At 37.0% G+C, this 14,110-nt stretch overlaps 2 protein-coding genes across 6 annotated transcripts in view; one reads left to right on the top strand and one right to left on the bottom strand.

The window, feature by feature from the left end:
* EGLN3 (egl-9 family hypoxia inducible factor 3) overlaps nucleotides 1-14,110 on the top strand; it is a 207,736-nt gene that overhangs the window by 115,526 nt on the left and 78,100 nt on the right. The window lies entirely within an intron of this gene.
* Nucleotides 1-14,110, bottom strand: part of NPAS3 (neuronal PAS domain protein 3) — a 628,549-nt gene that overhangs the window by 59,528 nt on the left and 554,911 nt on the right. The window lies entirely within an intron of this gene.

Raw genomic sequence — 14,110 nt, forward strand, 5'->3', positions numbered from 1 at the left:
AAACCATGATAAAATACTGGGTACAACCCTAGTCAGCACTGTATATTCTTTATACAATCATTATTATCTCTATTTTTAGCCCTGATAACCAAGCTCTCCCCAAAATATTGTTCCTGGGAAAATTCTGGAGCAGCTTACAATAAGCAAGCCTTACTGGAGATTAACTAACTTTCAGTTTCAATGAGTAATTAACACCAAGTAAAAAAAGTTATTTTGAAATGATTCTGCAATTGTTTTAGAGAACGGACCACACTACTACTAGAAAGTATTCAAGTATTCAAAAAGCAGTTGTTATGCAGTCAACAGAAACACAAAAACTTATTTGTGAGCTAAGGATTATATCGAATTGTCCCTGATTTAATGTGGTCACGTTGACTCATTTTTGTGACATTTCAGTTCTATTGTGATGAAATAAGTGACAACAATGCCCCTTTCTTTAGTGTCTCTCAAGATTTTTTTGTTTTAGTGAGCATGAATTCGATGTCATTTTAAATGTACAGCTCTTTATCACTCGAGGGAAAAGCAGAGCCATGTTATATTTAGTACTTTCATTTCTTCTGATTAAATATGAATTACTATGAAATTTTTCTCATCATCTAACACGCCATAATACGCCAACAGCTTTTTAATACACTATATAAGCACAAACTTCTGCTCTAAGAGTTTAATTTGCCCCTCTAATCCAATCACATCAACCTTATTTCTCTTATCAGAGATTCCCATTTTGAATTAAATGAGCTCATTAGTTTTAATCAAAAGCAGAGAGATCAAAACTTAAACGTAAATGCTTTAGATCAGAACTGTCAGTCAGCCGTGCAGTTCTATTTTACTAAAACACAAGATCATAGACCCTTAGAACCAATTTTTTCTCGTAAGGGATGCCAAGAGCTTGAAGATGCTATATCCTTTTCTTTTTTTTTTTTTTTGCTCCCAAGGACAGATTATACATTTAAGGTTAGACTTAATTTAGAGTATTTTTTTTTTGATCCTGGTGGAAATGGGAAAGTATGACATTCTGCTGTTGTCTCTTTCACGTTTATTGGTGCTGGTCCTTGGAGACCTGAACAAATGTGAAGCCATCACAATCCATGCAACAAACCTGTCCTCAAAAAATTCGGCTATGTTCAGCAATATCATCTAAGAAATAAAACTCTGAAAGGAAAGATACGTGTTTCAGGGTACAGGATAGTGGAACTCTGAAACAGCAACCAGGGTCACCAGGATAGCAGCAGTACTGGTAAGATGAGGATCATAATTAATTATTATTTTTATTGTACAGTACTCTACAGTGCAGTAGTTAAAGAGTACATTAAGAAACCACAGCATGGGTGCTTCCTGCTGTGTGAAGAAATGCTAAAATCAGCTTAACAAGTGTAGTTGTTGTAGTCCAGCACATTATGCTCTAGCACAGGCAATAAGTACAATATGTCCTCATGTGTTCTAATGGTAATTACCTAAACACACAGAAGTAATGTTAATTAAACACACAATATCTCACGCTCAAAAAATGATCAGGCTGTAATAGATACGTACCATTCCCAAGCAATTGAAATTAAAAATTCAATAAAATTTCTCTTTTGTACACAGTTTTATGAAAGAAAGGAAAACATCTGACATCTAGTACAGTGTACTTGGCATTGACATTTTCTGGGCTCATGTCACCTTATATCATAAACTTAACATTATTTTGCTGTTACTATAATATGTACAAACCCATACATATCTGTAAGTGAATGTTATAAAATGCATATAATTTATCCAACAGACTGGAACAGTGTCTGTCATATAAATATGTATTCTGAGGTGTTTGATTTTCTTTAACAAAAAGTACCTGAGAGTGTATGTGTGAGATGGGATTAGTTACCTAAAAGTGCAGAACAGCTTATGAACAGCTTTCTGAATTTCTCTCAGGAGAGAACCACTACGGCTGATAGTACAAACCTGCATTCAGAGTTGTACCCACCCACGGCAGATACTGTAACAATGCTAACGGTGATTATGCATACAGGATTTTAAAAATAGGATGTGTACAGAACGCATCCATCGATGTCAGTGAGATTTGCACAGGAATATATGGAATATGGTCCATTATCAGTTCTCAGGAGTTGATTTTAAATGCCTATCATTCAGCCTTTTCAATTTTTTTCCAATTATGTCAAAGGAAGCTAGCAATCTGAGGAACATCAGAATGAAACTCTGTAGCAATTCATTTTTTCAAGAGGTTTTTTTTTTTTTTTTTTTTTTTTTTTTTAAATTTGTAATCTAAGACCTTTAAAAAAGCCTGAAATAAGCAAGGTCCACTTTGCTTGATACCGTAGTAACTAAAGATGTCTTTTACACTGAAAAATAGTGCTCCTGGGCTGAATTTACTGAGTCTAAACCTACTGTTGAGTTATAAACCTCTGAAACTGTGAGTTTAGAATGCTAATAATATGATAAAAGTCAATGCTCACTGCGTGTGAATGAAAGCACTATACACTTTCAGGCTCAGAAGTATAAAAAGTCAGTCTGGATTGTCTTTGCAAAACAGATAACTGTGTACTCTGTTGGGAAAGCGTTTGCCTTTGTGTGTCCTTAAATATCTTTGGCAGATACTACTAAAGGAAAAAAACCTCTTCTGTTTCCACTCACAAAGCTGCTAATGCAGGATGAGATTTCTGGACACAAGGAACGCACTGTCCGTTTCAAAGGGCATGAAGCTGCAACCCACCACACCTGTATGAAAGTGTCCCAAACGTTAAAACGTTAACTAAGAGCCACAGAGGCAAAAGGGGAGGTAGTATGAACTAGTGGCCAGTTCCCAAAACTATTTAGGTATCTCCTCCTAAGCATTCCTTTGTGAACAAGCTTTGGAGTTCTGAGCCGTCAACGGGCTTTGCCTTGGGAATAATCTTGGGCCCCGACCCCACAAAGCAGTCATGCACTGTTTAACTTTACTTGCCAGAGCAGTTCTTCTGATGTTAGGGGAATGTGTACTGATAAATGTGCAAGGAACCGGAGGACTGAGGTCCATGGCTCTGATCCTGCAGTGATCTGCAGATGTACTCTGCATCTGTGTGCAGCCTGACTACCTTCATGCTACAGAGCAAAACAATGTAAAACAATGCACATAATTGCTATTACACAGCAATAGCACAAGTACTATCCCTATGACTGATTCACAAGCACATTTTCCCCCAGGAAAAAAAGAAGTTCCAGATATGATTTATGCCTTAAATAATGAAATGCTACCAAAGCAGCCTGAATAAATATTCACCAACATGCATTGAAAATAATAGACAGGAGAAAAATGCACTTTCACATGCCAAGCAGATAAAAGATAGGCTTCTCATTCTTAGGAGGACCAGAAACTACAGAGGGAAAACCAAACACCAACAAGGAATTTGAGGGGCTTGGTGGGAAAAAAAGCTTAAGGTTTAACATGCTGGAAATTCTGGATTTGGTAGCATTTCAGGAAGTTTTCACCTGGCTTTCATTTCTCTTCCAGGAAGACAAGCATCTACACAGCTTTTAAGACACATTCTGAAACACCAACTATACAGCTCTTAAAAGAGAATCAAAATAAGAGAACATAGAAAATAGTAAGAAAAAGGGAGCTCTCTTATGTTATCTTCTACACTTGCAAACGTCTTCTCACATTTTCTTAACGTCTTATAATCCTTTACATAGGCAACTGAGAATCATTATGTTCAGATGAATAATTAGGTAATATAAATCTATCATTTTCAGTTGGACTAGAAGCATCTTTGTAAATGTTTCTATTTCTTCTGTGTAGTTTATTGTCTGCAACCAGGCATTAAAAGACATTCCAGGAAAATTTAACCTTGAGTAGTTAACTGTCCTGGTTTTTTTCACATTATTGCCTCTTAAAGTGTGTTTTTAATCAGAAAACTGACTCTCAAAAAATCACTGTTGTCAAGGTAATTCTCTCTCAGTAGCTAACAGATCCAATTTGATCATTTTATAAGCTAAAAGATTTTTCTAACTACTAGCCCAGCAAACACAATTCAAAAGCTTCAAGTTAAGACAATTTATTTCCAGTAAGTGCAAGTTACTATGAAATTATACTTCACACTTGTGCAGATGGATGGTTTTAAGTGAAGTGGGTTCAGTCTGATTGCAGGCCAAACATGGGCAAGTACTAGAAGCTAAAGCTTGGTCTAGGAAGGTACTGAAGATTCTTGGACTATTTGGATGAACCACTTACTTAGGCATATTTATCTGCACAGGCAGCCTGCCTGGACATCAACCGATGAGCACAGAGCTTGCAATTTCTATAGGTGCTCTCTTGGTCTCGCTGGTGTGCTCAGCATCTTGCAAAAGCAAGGACTATCTGAACTATTTAGTTAACATTGTGGGTAGCAAAGAAGAGGCTAGTTCATTCTTCCAAGGCAATATGATTTTGAAAAGGAGCTGTAGGAATAATATATCTGCTGTAAGCTGTCCCAGTTATAAACAGGAACTTGAATTCCTGAATAACCAGATTTAGATCTGAATTTCATGGTACTTGTATCTAACTTGGTAAGACTTTTAAAATGTCTGGTTTGCTGTTTACTGAAAAGCTGAAGAAGTTACGAATTGGACCCCAGGCTTATGGTGACTTAGTTCCCTTCTGTCTTTTACACAGGGGGAATAATGCTGGGTTCTGGCCAAGGCCTCACTGAAAAGGGGAAGGCTCAGGGCAGTTCTTCCAAAAGAAATGGAAAGAAGGATGACTTCCTCTAAAGAATTTATTGCTAGGTAATGTTTTCAGACAAGATAATAAACTGTTCTTTCTTGTCATTCTACCTCCAAGATGAAGACAATTCACTTTCACGACCTATAAGCCTATTAGAAACTCAAAGGCATAAAAACTTTAAACCCTATCAGACTTCTATTGAAAGCTGATTCTTTTAATGTTTGTTGGGCTTTTTTTCTCTCTCATCCCTCCAAATTTTCCAGATCCAACAATTGATGAGATGGCCTGGCATCTCAGATTGTTTCAGTTAGGTTTTCATTGTATAAAATCCTGATTTTTAAAAAACTAATTTGACATTGAAGCCTTACATATATATTTATTTCATATTTTTCATAATATTAAAAAAATCTATATTATATCTATATTTACATATAGGGATATGATAGGGATATGATCAAAACCTGTAATTACTATACTATAGTCCACATGTGATGGTGCATACTGTTAAGCATAGATGTTTGAAACTGGGAGAACAAGTGACAAACTCAGATATATAGAGTATATCTTTTTAATGTGATAAAAGTATATGCGTTCAGGAAAAAGTCAAGTCAGTGAAGTGGCAGTGAATTTAGATACAACAGCCAAAAAAGTGGGAGAACATGTCTAATATTAGATCCACCTTACACACTGTGGATTTACAAGAACTTGGACATTATACAGCAATCTGTTGACTTGAACTGTTTGGCCACAAGACAATGTAGTTAATGTTTTTAATTTGCATAGTTAATACTGACTTTTCGATTTGTTGAAAATCTCCTCCAAAGGAAGTAGTGAAAGCCCCAATACTTAACCATATAAAATTGAATGGGACAAACTAGTGGAAATGCATTAAGAACAGTTCCTTCATTTCAGGGATGAAGTCTAAGTGACCGAAGCGTAATTCAGTTGCCCACACATCGGTCTACAGCGTTCTTGTGAGCTGCCCCACAGTGTCTGAGGTGTGTACAGGAATGGCAGTTTCACACAGGACCTCCATAAGACCCAAGTCTTTCTGGAGCAGCTGATGGATGCCGGGTGTGTCCCAAGTAGCACAAGTCCCCTATCTTTGAGAAACTTAAGCCACCAGATCCTGGTCCCATTTAAATAAGTAGGAATACTATGAAAAGACTCAGATTAAGTTCCTGACTATTATTTTATCATTTCTAGCATCCTGTGTGGCCTTTTGCTTACGGCTTTGGTTGCACATGCCAATATTCAGTCTAGCGTATGCGGTTACACCTGCCTTTGAAATGTGCTTGTGTTGTTCCCCAAAATACACCAGGCTTAACACTAACCACAGGCAAAAGTAAGCCAGAATTCTCTAAAGGAGCTTAATGCTGTTTTACCAATGGAGAAGCAAAACTGTGCATGCAATTACTGGCAAAATAAGTTATAGTTTCACATAACTACCGTACATATACAAACAACACAACTTTAATGTGCAAACTGCATTTGTCTGTGATTGTTAATGCTCCATTTGCTGGTTTTACAAGTGCAAACACTACTACGTGCATACTATATTTTGGGCACATGAAAGAGTGCATCTGCAGAGAAATAAGCCATGCTTTGAAAAGTCATCCTGTAGTGTTACAAATAATGAGCTTACCCTGTTCGCTTTTTTTAATACAGACTAGGCCCATGTACTGGCTGTACTTATGCAGGACAAACTCATTGATAGGCTTTCCCTACGATTACACAGAGGCATTTTTGAATGTTTTATTATCCTTGCGAAACCAAAGTCATCTGAACTACTCGTTATTGGACTAAGAAGTATTACTTTATTTAACGCCTCTCAAAGCTTCCTTTCTTCTTCTTCTGCATCTCCTTCTATTTCTTCTTCTTCTTCTAGCTAGAAACATGTCTTATCAGGTTATTAATTCCCAAAATATGCAATCTACTTCCCATGTAAACTTTATCCCACAGAATTCTTTATATATCTGGTAAAATATAGAATGAGTTAGGTGCCAGGATAGAGCTATAAATAGTGTTGCCAGGATGAAGCTATGAGTAAGATTTTTGTTACTCCTATAATACCGAAAGACAGATTTTACAACAAATTTTGGTAGGTCAGTGATCTATGAAATACATAGAGCTTTTTTGCCTGTTTGAAAACAACATAATAAAGATTTGCTATTAACAGAACTAATCATGGTAGGAAACTTTAACTCTGAAAAAGCCTTTGGAAATGTTACAGTCTACTGGGCTTCAATCCATTATCTAAACACTTGCAAATGTATCCACATTCATCCAATAGACCGGAACAACTCTCCAAGAGCTGTTACGGTCTAGTGAGTGAGTGGTACATAAACCATACTGCGTATGAAGCTCAAACTTGCTGCTACATTTTTACATTTAAAGTTAATTTATTTTAAGCAATGGAATAAATAATCTGACCTGACCTGTCGGCTTGCTTTCATGTGAGGTCAGCAACACTTATAAACTTTCAAGGTTCAGTGACAATCCCAAAGAATTTGCACAGTGGTATTGTTGCAGCAATTCTAATAAAGTTTGAAACAGAACACATCCAATGGCTAAGAAAGGTCCTGATGGTAGGCGAGTACAGGATCATAAGTGATAGCACATCTATCCTCTGTTAGGGAATGGGTATGGAGAAAAGAAACTGGGAAATGAGGAAACAGCAAAGGAAAAAAAGGACCCTGACTAGTTTTGAGGGTAAAAACTTCACTGAGTTCCCCGTGAGCTTTATGGCCCTGTGAGGAATACAGGACTAGATGCTAAATCTCCTTTGAGATGTGGCTGGTTTCCACAACTTAAACGATCATTGTCCATACTAAGCAACTTTTTAGAAATAATTTTGAGCATTTTGTTTCAGCACAAAACTGCTATTAAATGCTGATGCTGTTCCCTCTGTTTCACGACCTAAAAGGATCAGCTGAGGGTATTTTTTCTCTCTTGCTAGTTTTCTGCTCTTGCCTAGTAACTTGTGAATCATTAACTGACACTCCAGAGCATAGCTGTGAAAATAACTGTGGTTCAGAGTTGCCAATAATGGCCCACTAAAGTTCCTTCCCAGCACATGGCATAAAACAACCCCCAGCAAACATTAAAAAGTCCCTTCTGATGTTGCCTAACATTGCCAGCCTGCTTGGGCTTAAAAAGCACAATAAAGAGGTTGCTTTCCAGATTTTCATATGCCAAATGGGAGGTGCTTTTTGGTGAAGCTTTTCCCTGAGGGAACGAATTGCAGCCGAGTTACCTCATGCTGCTCAGTCGACGTTTGTATGATCCCACTCTGGGGAAACATACACAAGTGTCAAAGTCAAGCTGCTGCTAGTGGATGTTTCTGTACTCAGCAACTAAGCAGGAGGAAAGTTCAAGAGAAAAAAATGGAGTATCGTAAAGGTAGTCTTTGAGAGCACGTGACACCCAGCAAAAGCTATAACGCAGCAGCCTGCGTATGCCAAGGAACAAACAGTATGAATGCAAAAAGGGAGTGTTTTAAATCTTAGTGGAATACCCCCGTAAATATAGCCACTCAAGGAATCTATTTCTTCAGAAAATACCTTTTGTGCTGCTGGGATATTTGGGGGATTCTACTTTCAATACCCGTGTTCCGGATCTAGTGGAGCAATGCTTTTATCACGACTATAAAATGGTTACGAGCCAATTCCTCATATAAAACAGTCAGTAACAGTGGGGCTTTTTTATGACAAACATGATGTCAGACAAAGGGCATCAGGACTTAGTCTTTGTACTACAATACAAAATAACAATACATAAACACCTTTGTGAAAGCAGCTTGAAACCCCATGTTTTCTATTAAAAAGTCATGTTCAATCTTCACTGTTGATAGAACAGAATAGCTAACACAGAGAACATTGTATATCAGAAAGGTCAATAGTTATTATGAGCTACAAATATATTTTTTTCCATCCTTCAGGCTGTTTAGCGCATATCACAGCATGAGCAGCTGTCTTCTTTAATGCTTTTAAAATTAGAATCCCAAAGAGGAAGAAAAAATTACATTTGCAATGATTGCTCTTTGCTTTTGTAAGTTTACTTTAATACACTATTTTATATACATGAATCTTCCATGCAGCCTAACCAAGGGGCAGTAACTGGTTGCTAGTATCTACTGGATTGCTATATCAATGTGTGTAGACTCGTGCCAAAAAATCACTTTGCACAAATTGTGTAACCTTGCTGAATAACCTTTCTAGGAAAGTACGTAGCTACTGGGCATATGTTTAAACCAAGCAAGCAGACATGTGCAAACACAGACTGATCATTACTAATGGCGAACGCTTACTAGTTTAGCAACAATAAACACAGAGGACCATCTGACCTACCACTTTCTGTTCACACACTGAAAATGGAAAAAAAAAGGATGGTAAGACTGTGGCATCATTTGACCTCTTACTTTTTTTCAAACACGGCAAGTAGCTGGGTTCATCATTGCTAACAGTGAACAACTACTTAAAACTGCAAACAGGTTTCCATTCTGATCTTTGGTTTTCAGTCATATGGGCTCTACCAAACTGTTCCCTTTTCCAAGTTTGAACCTTAGCTGGATGTGTATTGGTGTGTCAAATGCAAACTGGTATTTTATAAATATTTTGAAGTATGGAAGGCAAGAAATAAATTTCTTTATAAAACAACTTTTTAGCTAATTTAGAATGCTTCAATAATAAAAACTGAGTCAGAGTTAAAAGCCATATGTTGTCAAGGGAAAATGAATATAATTGGTGAGAAGAACGTTGTCCCTCTAGGATTTGATGTTAGACTCACAGAGAACTTCATTACTGGACAGTGGCAATAGGTATGGTGCTAAGTATCAAGACAATATGCAGATTCTTTGGGGGATGAAGGGAAGTGCTGCAGATTTTGCAGGATGTGCAGAAAGTCCTGGTCTAACGTACCTTTGGAACTACTTTCTCCAGCTGCATGGCTTCATCATCCAGAAGACAAGTCAAGCAACACTTTTAAAATGTCAGAAAACATGTAATTTCATATACTCAGACAGAATCTACTTATCCATGTCAAAACCCAGCATGACTAATGCTGTTATTTTTAAACAAAAAGAATAATGGAAAAAATTAAGCAATATAGGCTTTCCCATCCCTTGCCCCAAACAAGTAACATTTAAAAATATCCTGTGAATAGAGCTATTACTTAAACATGAAAATACTTATGTTCTCAGCACTGTGCAACCAAATTTATTTCGGCATGCTATTGACATTTCCATCATCACAACATTCGCTGTGCAACAGTTCCCTCTGATCTGTCATGCAGCAACTCCATGACCTGGTCTGGGCTAGGCAGAACCAGGCAGGCTGCTAATCCTGCTGCCGCTGAGGAACTTGCTAGCACAGCTGGCACGCAGGTACCTGATGCTATCAGGAGGTACTGCTTGGTTGGTAGCGCTTCCAGCAGCAGCCTTCACCTCCAACACTCATGTTCCTGGCTGCAGAAGGGGTAAGAAGCCCAACTACCCGGGTTTCTCTATAGCTTTGTCCCTTATTAGTACTGCTTCCTTGTTCCTGCTACAGTATGTTCTCCTCAGGGTAGCACATTAAATTAAAATAGGGCAACAATATTCCTAAGATACGCCGACAGAGTTCTTCTACAGATAAGTTAGCGTTTATAGATTTCTTTGCTTATGCAGAATTTACAAAAAAGCCTAAAATAATGACAAGCACTATGCCATTGAAATTCAAAGTGAGTTGAGAACAAGTATCTCCAAAAATGACAGACTTGAGGCTGCTGAAAACAAATACCTAACAGTAGTTCCAGTGGGCTGCAGCCATGCATTATTCTTAGGAAACAACTCAAATTATTTGGTGAAAACAAATGTCAAATGAACTGGACATCTTACTTTTACTATATTTTCCCCATTTATTTATTTATTTTGCACTGTGGAGTTAAGAAGGTTTTTGACAGACACAATCAGAAGCTGTCATTTACACAGGAAACAGCATTTTAAAAATCAGCCCACAGTGCAGGTATTTTGGCAGATTTATCACAAGGCTTGAATGGTAAACACTTAACAGAAGGAATTCTGTTTATTTGCTTTATTTTAACAATGGGAACAATAACTTCTTTTTCCCATAATGCCCCTTCATTTCAAGCTTTAAGCGAAATAAAGCCAAACCCAAGGTAATAGGAATAAGATGATCAATAATAATTGTTCTTCCTTTTGCTGTTAGCCCATTTTTCTATCTCCAGTGTTTGCAAGCTGAGTAACTTGGAGAATGATCATTTGGACACAGGCAGAACACGGTATGGTTTGTGACATTTCCATGGTACAGTATTTCCTGAGTTTCTCTGAGTTAAATCTTTTCTACATTGTATTTTCACAACCCTGGAGCTTGCACTGTTTCTTTTTCCTCCAAGTCTGAAGATCACCCCATGGATTAACAAATGATTGAGGATTCTCTCTTAAAAGACTCTTTAAAAAACTGTCAGAATCAGCCTGAGACAAAGATTTATTATGAACTATTTAAAGGGCTTAATATATGTATCCCCAAAGAGCCCTTGGAGCAAACTAAAAAGGAAGAATGGAATTCTCAAAGAATGGGAAAAATCTCCAATGCCCCACTTTCTTCACACCATGATTACTGTTTACTCAAAGGATAAAATGCCTAACCTGTCACATGAAGTCTTCAGAAGCCATATTACTGCTGATGTACAGTAAAAAACCCAAACCAATGAGCCTCAACAGTAATATGCCTAAGAACGGCAGCCGTAATTTGCTTTCTAACCTGTTCACTAACACACTAATGTGGATACATCTTGTAGAAAGACCTGATCTCCTGACCCAGACAGCAATCAAACAACTGCCAGAGTGTTTGCTGTCACACAAGCTGCGACCATTACCTTAATTATACGTTACCATATAACAAACCTTCCCTAATGAGCAACTCTTCTCCCACCTGTGTGCCAGCTAACCCTTCTGTCCTTGAAGAGTTCCACTGCAGAGGATTTCAATTTGAAATTTGAAAGGCATATTCATTTGTGTTCCTTCCAATAGATGAAAATATTACGTATTTTAACAAGGTTAGTTGCTTCACTGGAGTGCCAAGACAATAAAAAATACAGGCTTATACTAAAGAAAGGGAATTAGAAAGAAACATACCACACTACTGGTAAATTTTAAGCAAAGCTGGATCTGACCTTTGACTTTATGTTCATCTCTAAATATATCCACCGTTACATATTCTTTTGTATTTACAGAAGTATATAAAATACTTTTACATTTCTATTTTTTACTTTGTGCCTAAACCCAGGAATCATTGGTTCATGGTTTACACAGATGGCTGCTGTCCCTCTCTGATACCAACTTCCAGCAGGTTACATTTTTTCTTCTCTTCTAGTTTTTATCTCTTTTTACAGCATTTTATTTTCTTTTATTGTCTGATATTTAGGACATTTCCATTCACATTACAATTTACAGGACACCATATCGTTATGAACAAATAAAAGACAGCTTCCCTCTCCACAGAAGTTATCTGTGTGCTACCTCAGGTGCAGTGCTGGGAAAAAGAGGGAAAAGAGTGAGGCATGGGAATCTGGTTTTGGCCTGCTTGGGTTATTAGCCTCTCTCATTATGGCACAGTTTCAACATTTTACCTGTTCATGCTAAATGCATACCTAAACTAAGCGAATCAGTGGAAGTATCTGCAGACTTCCCACCTGCTTGTTTTGCTTGAATCGTGAGTGTCAGCGTAGAAAGACTTAAAAATGCTGCTATTACATCAAAAGAAGATCAGGAGGAACATGAGAGGGACCTAAATACAATCAGAGCAGACAACTGAACAACAGAGCAGTAGATGAAATTTCATGCTAACAAGTGCAAGATGTAGCACACTTTGGAAGAAACTACTCCTGTATATTGAGGAGTTTTAAATAACTATAACTAGGCAATAAAGGGAAAAGGAAATATCTCAGTGAAAACATCTGCCGTGTATGGAGACTGTTATGATTAAAAAGTTAAATGAGATGTTAGAACACAATAAAAATAAATCTAAAATTAATAAATTAAGAAAATATTGCAATGCCATTACATAGATTTATAGTCCAAGCTTTACACTATTGCGTTCAGTTCTGCTCATCCGCTATTAAAAAAGAGAATAATGGAAACAGAAAAAGTCTACTAGGACATCTGAAGAGAGATTAATGAGATTATAAATATTTAGCTTTGAGAGCAGATAAATAAGAAGTGATGTGACAAAAGATACGTAAAATAATGAATGATACATAGAAGATAATATAAGAACAAGGAGATTTCCAATAAATTGAAGGGAAAACACATTTTGAGCTGATAAAGAAAAAATGATAAAAAGAAATAATTCCCGCTCCCCATGTAATCTACGCAATTCACAATCAATATACATATAAAAGAACTTCAAAAGAAGGACTAAATATCTATGAGGCTAACACGAATCATCATGCTACGCTATGTATAATAAAATTTACATGAGATATCAAGTGTCATGCTTCAACTTATATGGTACAGTTACCATTCCATAGATTTTACATGTGGTTTGGAAATGGTACCAGCTACTCTAAAAGACAAACTAGTGGGCTAGATAGACAATGTTCACTCACATATTATATGAATTCCCGTGTTCCTAAGAAATTCCTCTTCCATATGAAGATCTATGGCAGGAGATGCTTCTCTTGTTCACTCACCCACCACCAGGTTTAAAGTCCTCCAGTGGTTTCTAAGTAATCAGTTGCACAGAAAAGAAATGGAGTCTCTCCAGAAGGAATACACAACTCCTTGACATTTGCTTTCCTTCATTTGCTGGCTTTGAATTGGAACATTCTGATGCACTTTCTCTTGAAGTTAAAAGCAGCAACATAAAGCTGATTTGTATTAAGGTAGGAGCAGATTCTGAAGCCAAGGAGATCTGTGGTGAACCTCTTGCCAGTGGTTCTCTTCTTTGAGTATTGAAAAATTCAAGTACTTTCAGCTGAAGTCATTACAGGTCCTTGAATGGACTTAACATTAAGTGCAATATCTCTTCATAACTGAGAAGCTCCAGCCTCCAACTGGCCTAAGATGTCTGCCTTTGCTGCATACACATTATATATTCAAAATGTTCTCTGTATTCCCCAACTACTCACATGGCAGAAAGCAGCTTGCAAAGCTTGCCCGTTACCATTATGGGATTGTTCATGAAGACTCTATGCTGAAGTCCATTTTCTCAATCTTTACAGCTAATTTTTAAAGTTAAAAGATTGTTATTACATAGCTTGTATAAGAATGAAGGCTTTATATAGAATAATAATAATCAGACTGTTGTCAAAGAAATTATAATAGAGATGCATATTATATGTTGCAAACAGTTTTGCTGTTAGATTATATTCTGTATACTAAAAATATTACCATAATTTGAATTTAATCCTGGTACATTTTTAATGGACAGT

This window comes from Balearica regulorum, chromosome 5 (assembly GCF_011004875.1).
Source record: "Balearica regulorum gibbericeps isolate bBalReg1 chromosome 5, bBalReg1.pri, whole genome shotgun sequence".
Classification (NCBI taxonomy): domain Eukaryota; kingdom Metazoa; phylum Chordata; class Aves; order Gruiformes; family Gruidae; genus Balearica; species Balearica regulorum.